Here is a 12,435-nt window from a genome sequence, read left to right on the forward strand (position 1 = left end):
AGAACCGGTGGGGGCACGCCAAGTGCACCCACTGGGTGTAGTCCCAGAGACCGCGGTCGACTGTGGTCTGAGCTCTATGGTCTGAGTTCTTCTTTCTCTTTTTTTACTCCCTACACTCGACTCTGGCAGGATGATCGAGTGGGATCATAACCGGTGGGGGCACGAAAAGTGCACCCACTGGGTGTAGTCCCCGAGACTATGGTGGACTGCGGGCAGTCGACCGTAGTCTTAGTATTTATTTTCTTTGTCGTTTTTCACTGTAAAATAACTTCTCCTCCCTGATTGCAGAAATCTTGTGATCTTGGAGCTCGCTTTGCGGACTTGGAGAAACAGCAGATCCAACTGAACCTTGACTTGGAATTGGCCAAGACAGAGCTGCAAAAGGCCAAGGACGACGCCAATGGTAAGACGAGCTTGTCGACTGGTTTGTCTTAGGCTTGAGTACCCTTCTATTCTTTCTGAATCAAGAACCATTTCTTTGTAGAAAAACTGAGGGAAGCTCTGGCGAAGAAGGATCAGGATTTGGCTGCTGCTCGAAAGGAAGCTGACGACAGAACCGCTCTGGCTGAGCAGAAACTGGCTTCGGTCGGCCAGTTGGAAGAAGAGAACACGAAGATGAAATCTGCTTTGAACGAAGCCAACAAGGAGGGCACATGCTTGAAGAAGGACAATCTCAACCTGTACAAGAAGATGGAGGGCATCGCTCGCAGTAGGGACGATCTGGAGAGCTATCTGAGGAGCCTTGCCAAGAAGTTGTTCATCAAGCTTGAAGGTACACATTTTGTTCCGACTGATGTTTTTTGTCGACTCAGCGTACGAAAATTGACTTATCCTTGGATCGTGAATGCAGAGTTTTGCCGTAACTTCAAGGAGGAGACTCGGCGGATTGAGCCAGGCTTGGACCCAATCAATTCTCCCGTGAAAGATGAAACTGCAATGAATCTGCTCCGACTAGAATCCCACATCGACGGTGTTGTGGACTACTTGGCTCGACTGAAGGTCGCCGCGTCACGGATCGAGACGACACTTTGGCCAGAGGCCACGCTCCAGAATGATCTTGAGTCCCTAATGGCTCGACTTAACGAGATCCCTGACGTGGCTCTGTCTTTGGTTCGTGTCCACTGCAAGGAGGTGCGACAAGATAAGCTGGCAGCAATCAAGGTCACCAACACCCAGCAGCATGACTTCCGATCTTTTATGGAGACTTTCATCGCTGCGGCCACTCGGATCGTTGACGGCGTCGACCTGGACGAGTTCATCGAGCCTGCCAGTCCTCCTCCTCCGGAGTGAACAAACTTTTATGCCCCACCTTAAATTTGCCTCGGAATGCCGAGTGTTTTTTGTAACCGTTAAACTCTTTCGGGCTAAATGCCCGAGCACATCGATCTGTGGTCCGGAACCTTTAGGATTTATCTGAACTTGGTTTATCGTTGAATATCTTCATGAATCCTCCGTCAAGTGGAACTCGTTCTTCACTCGAGGCAACTTTTGTATTTGTGGCGCAGCTCCGAAGGAGAAGGTAGCAGTTGACCTGCACCTCGTCGTCCTTGCGGGTCGGCGATGGAGCGCACGTTGTATTTGTGGCGAAGCTCCAAGGAGAAGGTGGCAGTCGACCTGCACCTCATCGTCCTTGCGGGTCGGTGATGGAGCGCACGTTGTATTTGTGGCGAAGCTCCCAAGGAGAAGGTGGCACTCGACCTGTACCTCGTCGTCCTTGCGGAGTGGGATGGAGCGAACGTTGTATTTGTGGCGAAGCTCTCAAGGAGAAGGTAGCGGTCGACCTGCACCTTGTCGTCCTTGCGGAGAGGGATGGAGCACACATTGTATTTGTGGTGAAGCTCCAAGGAGAAGGTGGCAGTCGACCTGCACCTCGTCGTCCTTGTGGATTGAGATGTGTTTCGTACTTAGGCGAGTACTGGACTGCAGCTAAACCCCCGAGTGGGAGGCTGGCTCACCACTCGGTAGGATTTTCAAATACTTAGGCGAGTACTGGACTGGAGCTAAGCCCCCAAGTGGGAGGGTCGCTCTCCACTCGGTAGGATTTTTCAAATACTTAGGCGAGTGCTGGACTGCAGCTAAGCCCCCCGAGTGGGAGGCTGGCTCACCACTCGGTAGGATTTTCAAATACTTAGGCGAGTACTGGACTGAAGATAAGCCCCCGAGTGGGAGGGTCGCTCACCACTCGGTAAGATTTTTAAATACTTAGGCGAGTACTGGACTGCAGCTAAGCCTCCGAGTGGGAGGGTCGCTCTCCACTCGGTAGGATTTCTAAATACTTAGGTGAGTACTGGACTGCAGCTAAGCCCCCGAGTGGGAGGGTCGCTCTCCACTCGGTAGGATTTTTCAAATACTTAGGCGAGTGCTAGACTGCAGCTAAGCCCCCGAGTGGGAGGCTGGCTCACCACTCGGTAGGATTTTCAAATACTTAGGCGAGTACTGGACTGGAGCTAAGCCCCCAAGTGGGAGGGTCGCTCTCCACTCGGTAGGATTTTTCAAATACTTAGGCGAGTGCTGGACTGCAGCTAAGCCCCCTGAGTGGGAGGCTGGCTCACCACTCGGTAGGATTTTCAAATACTTAGGCGAGTACTGGACTGAAGCTAAGCCCCCGAGTGGGAGGGTCGCTCACCACTCGGTAGGATTTTTAAATACTTAGGCGAGTACTGGACTGCAGCTAAGCCTCCGAGTGGGAGGGTCGCTCTCCACTCGGTAGGATTTCTAAATACTTAGGTGAGTACTGGACTGCAGCTAAGCCCCCGAGTGGGAGGGTCGCTCTCCACTCGGTAGGATTTTTCAAATACTTAGGCGAGTGCTAGACTGCAACTAAGCCCCCGAGTGGGAGGCTGGCTCACCACTCGGTAGGATTTTCAAATACTTAGGCGAGTACTGGACTGCAGCTAAGCCCCTGAGTGGGAGGGTCGCTCTCCACTCGGTAGGATTTTTCAAATACTTAGGCGAGTGCTGGACTGCAGCTAAGCCCCCGAGTGGGAGGCTGGCTCACCACTCGGTAGGATTTTCAAATACTTAGGCGAGTATTGGACTGCAGCTAAGCCCCCGAGTGGGAGGGTCACTCACCACTCGGTAGGATTTTTAAATACTTAGGCGAGTACTGGACTGCAGCTAAGCTTCTGAGTGGGAGGGTCGCTCTCCACTCGGTAGGATTTCTAAATACTTAGGCGAGTACTGGACTGCAGCTAGGCCCCCGAGTGGGAGGGTCGCTCTCCACTCGGTAAGATTTTTCAAATACTTAGGAGAGTGCTGGACTGCAGCTAAGCCCCCGAGTGGGAGGCTGGCTCACCACTCGGTAGGATTTTCAAATACTTAGGCGAGTACTGGACTGCAGCTAAGCCCCCGAGTGGGAGGGTTGCTCACCACTCGGTTGGGTTTTCAAATACTTAGGCGAGTACTGGACTGCAGCTAAGCCCCCGAGTGGGAGGCTGGCTGTAACGCCCCAGATATACTTTCCATATTTGTATCCAACTCTTGCCGTCTCTGGCGCTAAGTTATATTTATTTCTCGGGTTCGGGTCTTTGTCTCCGTGTGTTGTTTTTCTTTTTCGTGCATCTCTTATCATGTCATCTCGGGCATTGCATTTGCATACATGCTCATCTCATGCATTCGAGCATTTTCCCCGTTGTCCGTTTTGCATTCCGGCGCTTCGTTCTGCTCCGGTGGCCATTTCTAGCTTTCTTTTGTGTGTGGGGTTCAAACATTTCCGGACTGGACCGAGAGTTGCCATGCGGCCTTGGTTTACTACCGGTAGACCGCCTGTCAAGTTTCGGGTCATTTGGACTTCGTTCGATACTCCTACGGTTAACCGAGGGACCGAAAAGGCCTCGTGTGTGTTGCAGCCCAACACCCCCCAAATTTGGCCCAAAACCCACCAAACTCCTCTCCATGTCCTAGAGCGTTCGATCACGATCGCGTGGGCGAAAACCGCACCTCATTTGGACTCTCCTAGCTCCCTCTATGCCTATATATACACCCCCTCCGAAATCCACGGTTCTTCTCCCCCCTAACCCCAGATCCAACTCCTCCCACCGCCGCCGGACACAACCGCCGCCAACGGACATTGTCCGCCCGTCACCCCGCCACCGCGCCCAGCCACTCGGGGGCCGCCACGTCACCCCCGCCGCCGCCGCCTCCCACCGCGGCCCGGGAGCCCGCATCCGGCCCCCGCGGCCCGGTGAGCTCCGCCGCCGCCCAGGGCTCGCCTCCCGCCCGGATCCGCCGCCTCCCCCGCCTCCGGCCACCGTGCCGCAGTCACCGGCGACCGCGCCTCCGGCGAGCCGCGCCGCTCCACCCCGGCGTCCGCGCCACGGCGCCCGAGCCGGCCCCGCAGCCCTTCGCCGCGCCTCCTCGTCGTCCGGGCCGGCGCCCCTCCTCTCCGGCCAAGGCCCGGCGAGCTCCCCCTTTCTCCGGCCACCGCCGCGGCCATCTCCGGCGGGCTCGAGCTACAGTACCGCCGCCACCTCGGGATCCGTGCGCCAGATCTAGATCCACTAGGTTGACTTTTCACTCCCGAAACCCTAATTTTCGTGCTACCTTTGATTGCTTGTATCTCCGCAACCGTAGCTTCGTTTTGAGTGTATAATATATCAAAATCTTCGCCTCAACATGTACATCATTTCATTCCATTGCATCTTTTGCATTTGAGTTCATCTTGATGCCCAAAATGCTGTTAGAAGGAGCCTTCGTGAGTTAAATTGCAGATCCGTTAGTTCATCATGCACTTTTGTCATTTTTGCCATGTTTAATTCGTGCATGATATGCCTGTGCCCCTTTGGGATGAATTGTTAGGAATTTTGTCTTCTTTCCATAGGTGCCACCCATGCATTTTTAGGATGTGTGTGTTGTCTTGTGCAAGCTTGCGAAGAGGGGTACCTGAGATTGCAGATTTCAGAGACTTAGTGATTTTCACTAAGTCTGGGATATTTTAGTTCATGATGCTATATGTCCAGCTTGTTTCCTAGTGATCCGTGCCTCTTTTGAGGATGATCAGTAAGGGAGTTTTGATATTTATGTTATGCTCTATCCATCCATGTCTTTGTTTGAATATGTGGAGTGCTCTAGGTTGACTCAATCGAGCTCAACTTTTGCCTCGTTGTTAATCTGGGCAGATCGTCAACTTGTTTGCGATTTTGCCGATGCTACCGTTAGTGTTCCATGCATGCTATGCCTTTGTTCTTGCCATGTGTAGCTAGCATATTGTGCCTTCTTGCTGGTTGTATGCTTTCCTTGCCATGACTTGCACCGTAGTGAGTGCATCGAGCTCGTTTACATGCCTTCGTGAGTTAAATTTCTGCATGTCTCAGTTTTCACTAAGTCTGAAAACTGATTGTGTTCGAGCTATGTTCGTGAGCTCGGTAGAGTATTTTGTGAACCCTTTTGGCCCCAGGTCACTTTGGGTGTTTTGTTAAGCTTGTTGAGTAGCTCCATTCCATGTTCTTACTTGTCATGTTCAAGTCATGTATCATGTTGTTTTGCTGCTCCGAAGAGGGCTTCGTGATCTGAAATTTCAGGCTAGTGTTAATTTCACTAAGTCTGAAATCTGTTTTGCATATTCATTTTTGCCATGCTTGATTGAACCCCTTAATGGATGAATTTGCCTATGGCTCAGTGCTAGTGATTTGTTAAGCATCTTGTGTACATCACTTCCATGTATTTTGTTTTCATGTTTGGTGGCTGTAGCATGTTCATTTCGTTGCATTTAGGAGCCTACTTGCTGTATATCGCAGATCGGTTCGTTTCGTAAAACGCTCGCCATTTCCAAACCGTAACTCCGATTCCAATGATCTTTATATCGTTTTAAAGCGATTTCATCCCCTCTATCCAGTGGCACCCTTGGAATTGCAAGTTGAGGCCAGGTTCATGCATTTCCTGTCATATCTTGCATTTTGCATCCCGCATCGTATCCCGCATAGCATATCATCATTTCATCATATTGCTTGGTCTTGCACGTGGTTGATTGTATCCTTGTTGCTTGTTTGTCTTGTTTGGGTAGAGCTGGGAGACGAGTTCGCTACCGAGGAGCCCGTTGAGTTTGCTTGTGAGGATCCAGTCAACTCTGACGACTGTGCAGGCAAGATGATCATACCCTCGAAATCACTACTATCTTTGCTATGCTAGTTTGCTCGCTCTTTTGCTTTGCCACTGCTACGATGCCTACCACTTGCTTGTCAGCCTCCCAATTGCATGATTGAACCTCTAACCTACCATTGTCCTAGCAAACCGTTGATTGGCTATGTTACCGCTTTGCTCAGCCCTTCTTATAGCGTTGTTAGTTGCAGGTGAAGATTGGAGCCGTTCCTTGTTGGAACATTTATTTACTTGTTGGGATATCATTATATTGCTATGTTATCTTAATGCATCTATATACTTGGTAAAGGGTGGAAGGCTCGGCCTCTCGCCTAGTGTTTTGTTCCACTCTCGCCGCCCTAGTTTCCGTCATATCGGTGTTATGTTCCCGGATTGTGCGTTCCTTACGCGGTTGGGTTATAATGGGAACCCCTTGATATTTCGCCTTGATTAAAGCTTTTCCAGCAATGCCCAACCTTGGTTTTACCATTTGCCACCTAGCCTTTTCTTTCCCTTGGGTTCTGCAGACTCAAGGGTCATCTTATTTTAACCCCCCTGGGCCAGTGCTCCTCTGAGCGTTGGTCCCACTGAGCGATGTCCGAGGCTACCAGGGGCAACTCTGGGCTGGCTTACCCGACGTCTGGCTCATCTGAGTGTGCCCTGAGAAAGAGATATGTGCAGCTCCTATCGGGATTTGTCGGCACATTCGGGCGGTGTTGCTGGTCTTGTTTTAACCTGTCGAATTGTCTTGTTGTACCGGGTTACCGAGTCTGATCGGTGTGTCTCGGGTGGAGGTCTATTCCTTCGTTGACCGTGAGAGCTTGTCATGGGCTAAGTTGGGACTCCCCTGCAGGGATTGAACTTTCGAAAGCCGTGCCCACGGTTATGGGCAGATGGGAATTTGTTAATGTCCGGTTGTAGATAACTTTAACTAAACTTAATTAAAATGAATCAACCGTGTGTGTTACCGTGATGGCCCCTTCTCGGCGGAGTCCGGGAAGTGGACACGGTGTTGGAGTTATGCTTGCGCAGGATTTTCCTTTAGCTTCTCGCTCGTGCTTCGCCTTCTCTTCTCGCTCTCTTTTGCGTATAAGTTAGCCACCATATATGCTAGTCGCTTGCTGCAGCTCCACCTACACTTGCCTTAACCTTCCTATAAGCATAAATAGTCTTGATCGCGTGGGTGTGAGATTGCTGAGTCCCTGTGGCTCACAGATACTAGAACTCCAGATGCAGGTCCAGGTGTTTCTGCTCCAGTTGACGAGTACGAGCTCAAGTGGGAGTTCGATGAGGACTCTCAGCGTTATTATGTTTCTTTTCCCGATGATCAGTAGTGGTGCCTAGTTGGGGTTTGATTCAGGGCCTTGTCGCATGTTGGGTTCTTTTCTATTTTGGCGCCGTAGACGGGCCATGAGTGTTTGTTTGATGGATGCTATTTATCTACTCTGATGTGACGTGGCGAGTGTAAGCCAACTATGTTATCTCTCCCTTTTATTATGTATTACATGGGATGTTGTAATGATTGCCTGACTTGTGACATTGCTTTCAATGCGGTTATGCCTCTAAGTCGTGCCTCGACACGTGGGAGCTATAGCCGCATCGAGGGCGTTACAAGTTGGTATCAGAGCCGACCCTCGCGGTTACACGGATGGTTGCGGACAGGTGTGGTCATGTTGTTCATGACGTTTGTGACCCGTCGTGGCACCCGACATGGCACATGTACCGGACTGGAAGCACAGACGTTTGTGCCAAGAGGGAACGTTCCTGTGGCCCGACGAGGACGTCAGTTCCTCTGAGTGGGGGTGTATGTGATAGCCTGACTTATTAGGGATGATAGACTACACATATCAATAAGGAATTCCTTCTTTTCCGGGAGCCCATTCAGACAGAACTCCAAAGTTAAGCGTGCTTAGCTTGGAGTAGTGTCAGGATGGGTGACCGACCGGGAAGTTGCTCCCGGGTGCGCATGAGTGAGGACAAAGTGCGCAGAAAAGACTAGTATTGATCTGTGGGGCCAGTCTAGATCCCGCTAGGAGTAACGACCACCGGCGGGTGTGTCCGGAGCGTTACAAGTTGGTTTCACAGCCCCGACCTTAGGAGCCCCCATTGCTTGATCGTTTTTAGCAGCCGAGTTGTGTCTAGAAAAATGTTTTGAGTCACTTAGGAATTATATATCGGAGAGCTTAGGAATTCTTTTTACTTCTCAGTCTCCTCATCGCTCTGGTAAGGCATCCTGACGTAGAGTTTTGACTCTTCTCTTCTCAAATTTCACTAAAAAAAAATTTAGGATCACGCGAGTATCTTGGTTTTGTTCCGATGGTTTTGTGACGAGAACATTGTTCTTGGTGCCTCCTGTCTTTAGGGGTTGTGGCAGTGTCCCGGGGAGTTGAGCTCCGAGGTGTTGTCATCACAATTTTATCGTTGCAATTCTGGTATACTTGAGATATGTTCGCCGACATCGAAAATCTCTTTTATGCAGTTCGTTGGTGAGATAACCTCGACGCCACCCAGTACTGGGGCGGGAGTTCGGGAGTATCGCCATAACTTGTATAACGGATGCTTTTCGAAGGTTGAGATAGATGGGTTTCCGAAGGTTTCTTGGTTATGTGTTGAAGGATGGATACAGCTGGATGTAGGATTTGCTAGCTTGAGTGAGATATTATGCTCCCCTGTATCCCCAACACCTGATTGCATAACCGGAAAAATTTCGGGAATTTCATAGGTGGGAATTCAAGTAGCCTTAGGATATCTTTCCGACAGATGTATATATGAAATTGGGGTTCGACGTCTAGTGGTTCGCCTATTCACGGTCGATTTTACAGTGGTCTCGTTGTGTCTTAAAGAGTCCTTGGCTATGCTGACTCGGGGACGCTTCGTATGTCATGTGCACTGCCTTGTACATGATGGTGCTGTACGATCGAGCCCGTGTAGGTCCCACCACGAAAACTTCGGATGAAATTTCTATCATGTATTTGTTCCGGCTTATTCCGCAAGCCAACCCTTGGTTTTATTTCGAGTTGTGGCATTCGTTTTGCTTCGACGTCATATGTTGATTCCATCCCTCGTTGTTGTACCCCTTCTACCTGATTCTTTGTGGCTTCGCAATTTAGGAATATGTGACCACTTCAAGAGAAATGCATTCGTTCATTTTGTTCGGATGTGAAGACTATATGTTGCAATTTTCATTCCGTTGGATTCAGCTTCAATATTTATCTGTCTTGTGCTAACGGTGGTCAACCTCTTCAGGATGGCTCCCGCTAAGAGCACCAGTCAGAACCAGAATCAAGATCCGCCACCGCCTCCACCTCCTCCAGAGGCATGGCAAGCTGTGATGGCCGCAACCAATGCAAACACTCAGCTGATCATGCAAATTCTTCAAGAGCGCAATCAAGGCAGTCAAGGGAATCAAGGCAGCAACCAGAGTCACTTTGCTACACTCAACCAGTTCCTTGCTAACGGGCCAAAGACTTTCAGCAATTGTGTTGAGGCAACCGATGCTGACGATTGGCTTGTGGATCTGTGTAAGCATTTCGAGTGCAGCAACGTCAGGCCTGAGGACTTTGTGAAATTCGCTTCCTTCCAACTCAAAGATCAGGCTGCAGAGTGGTTCCAGCAGTACAAGGATTCCAGAGGTGGACGTGTTATCACTTGGGATGATTTCCGTCAAGATTTCCGCGCTCATCACATTCCTCAAAGTGTGGTTGAAAGTAAGCGTCAGGAATTCTGCAATCTGAAGCAAGGCTCTTTGTCTGTCTATGACTACAACAAGTTGTTCCAGAAGCTCGCCTGTTTTGCCAAGCAGGATGTTCCTGATGAGAAGAGCATGATCTATCAGTTCAGGGGTGGTCTTCGTGAAGAAATTCAGCTCGCTCTTGTCCTCTTTGAGCCGTTGAGATACGATGAGTTCTACAACATGGCACTGAAGCAAGAGGCTGCTCAGTTGAGGTGTGATGCTTCCAGGAAGCATGCCAGAGATGTTACTCCGTCTTCCTCTACTCAAGTGGCCAAGCAGCAGAAGTATTGGCTTCCTCCTCCTCCGTTCCGTCAGCCGTATCAGCAGAAGAGCAAAGGTGGCAGTGGTTCTTCCCACCCACCCAACCCAGGCTTTCAGAACAAGACTTCGTCTCAAGCTCCAAGATCGAGTGCTCCGTATCACCGTCCGCTTTCAGAGGTCACGTGCAACAAGTGCCAGCAGAAGGGTCACTATGCCAACAAGTGTTTCAACCAGAGGCGTCTTCCTCCTCCTCCTGTGAGATCGGCAAGTACAACTGTGGTCAAGCATAACCCCAAGTCCGCCAAGGTCAATTTGATGAATGCAGCTCAGGCAGAGGACTCGTCAGATGTGATCATGGGTAACCTTCCTGTTAATGATATTCCTGCAAATGTTCTTTTTGACACGGGTGCATCGCATTGTTTCATCTCGAGGCCATTTGTTTCTAAGCATGAGTTGCCTTTGCAAGATTTGCCTAGTCAGTTATCTGTGGTTTCTCCGGGTAAATTTATGAATGCAAGCGCGTTTGCCCCAGATGTTTCTATCACATTGGGCGATTACAAATTTCTCTCTTCTTCGGTGGTTCTTGGTAACTCGGATATTGATCTTATTCTCGGAATGGATTGGCTTTCTAAGCACAAGGCTCAGCTTGATTGTGCAGCCAGGCAGATTCAATTGACTCATTCGTCTGAGGATGTAATTGTCTTTGCTGCTCGGGATAATACAATCCGGTTGTTTTCTCTCAATGAGAAGGGTGAATTGGATGCTATTTCGCAGATTCCGGTTGTTTGTGAATATCCAGATGTCTTTCCAGAAGAGCTCCCAGGAATGCCTCCGCACCGGCCAGTTGAATTCGTTATTGAACTTGAACCTGGCACGAAACCTGTGTGCAAACGTCCTTACAAGCTCGGCCCCAAAGAGTTGAAGGAGCTGAAGAAGCAACTCGATGAGCAAGAAAGATTGGGTCTCATCCGTCCTAGTACTTCTCCGTGGGCTTGTGGTGTTCTTTTTGTGAAGAAGAAGGATGGATCGAGTCAACTTTGTGTTGATTACCGTCCAGTGAACAAGAAGACCATCAAGAACAAATACCCACTTCCCAACATCAATGAGCTGTTCGAACAACTCAAAGGTGCTCAAGTATTCTCCAAGCTTGATCTCCGTATGGGTTATCATCAGATTCGTATTCGTGAGCAAGATATTCCCAAGACAGCATTCAGAACAAGTTTTGGTTCATATGAATACACCGTCATGTCTTTTGGCCTCGCCAACGCTCCTCCGACGTTCTCTCGCATGATGAACTTCATCTTCAACGCCTACACCAATGACTTTGTTTTGGTCTATCTCGATGACATTCTGGTTTTCTCCAAGAACAAGGAAGATCATGCCAAGCACTTGCGTTTGATTCTTGACAAGCTCAGGGAACATCAGTTCTACGCCAAGTTCTCCAAGTGTGAATTTTGGCTCGATGAGGTTCTTTATCTTGGCCATATCATCTCTGCCAAGGGCATTTCCGTGAATCCTGAGAAGGTGTCTGCAATTGTGAATTGGGAACCTCCTCAGAACGTGAAGCAACTCCGCAGTTTCATCGGTCTCGCAAGCTATTGCAGAAGATTCGTTGAAAATTTTTCTAAGATCGCGAAGCCTCTCTCAAATCTTCTTCAGAAGCACGTCAAGTACGTTTGGTCTCTGGAGTGTGATATTGCTTTCAACACTTTTAAAGAGAAGTTGATCACTGCTCCAGTTCTGACTCCGCCTGATGAAACTAAGCCGTACGAGGTCTTTTGTGATGCCTCTCTCCAAGGTCTCGGTGCAGTTTTGATGCAAGAGAAGAAAGTTGTTGCTTATACCTCTCACCAGTTGAAGCCTAATGAGAAGAACTACCCCACTCATGATCTCGAGTTGGCGGCAGTTGTGCATGCTCTTTTGACTTGGAGACATCTTCTATTGGGAAGAAAAGTGGACATTTTCACTGATCACAAGAGTCTCAAGTACATCTTCACCCAGCCTAGTCTCAACCTCAGGCAGACTCGATGGGTCGAAATGATCAAGAGTACAATCCGAGTATTGAGTATACTCCAGGCAAGGCTAATGTGATTGCTGACGCTTTGAGCAGAAAAGCATATTGCAACAGTCTGATTCTCAAGCCCTATCAACCCGAGCTTTGTGAAGCTTTCCGCAAGCTGAATCTTCAAGTTGTTCCTCAAGGTTTCCTCGCCAACCTTCAAGTTTCTCCTACCTTGGAAGACCAGATTCGCCAAGCCCAGCTTCTTGATGCTATGGTGAAAAAGGTGAAGATTGGTATTGCAAAGAGTCAGTCCAAGTACAAGTGCTACCGACTTGATGACAAAGACACTCTCTTCTTCGAGGAT

This window comes from Triticum urartu, chromosome 5A (assembly GCF_056163025.1).
Source record: "Triticum urartu cultivar PI428250 chromosome 5A, HENAU_Tu73, whole genome shotgun sequence".
Classification (NCBI taxonomy): domain Eukaryota; kingdom Viridiplantae; phylum Streptophyta; class Magnoliopsida; order Poales; family Poaceae; genus Triticum; species Triticum urartu.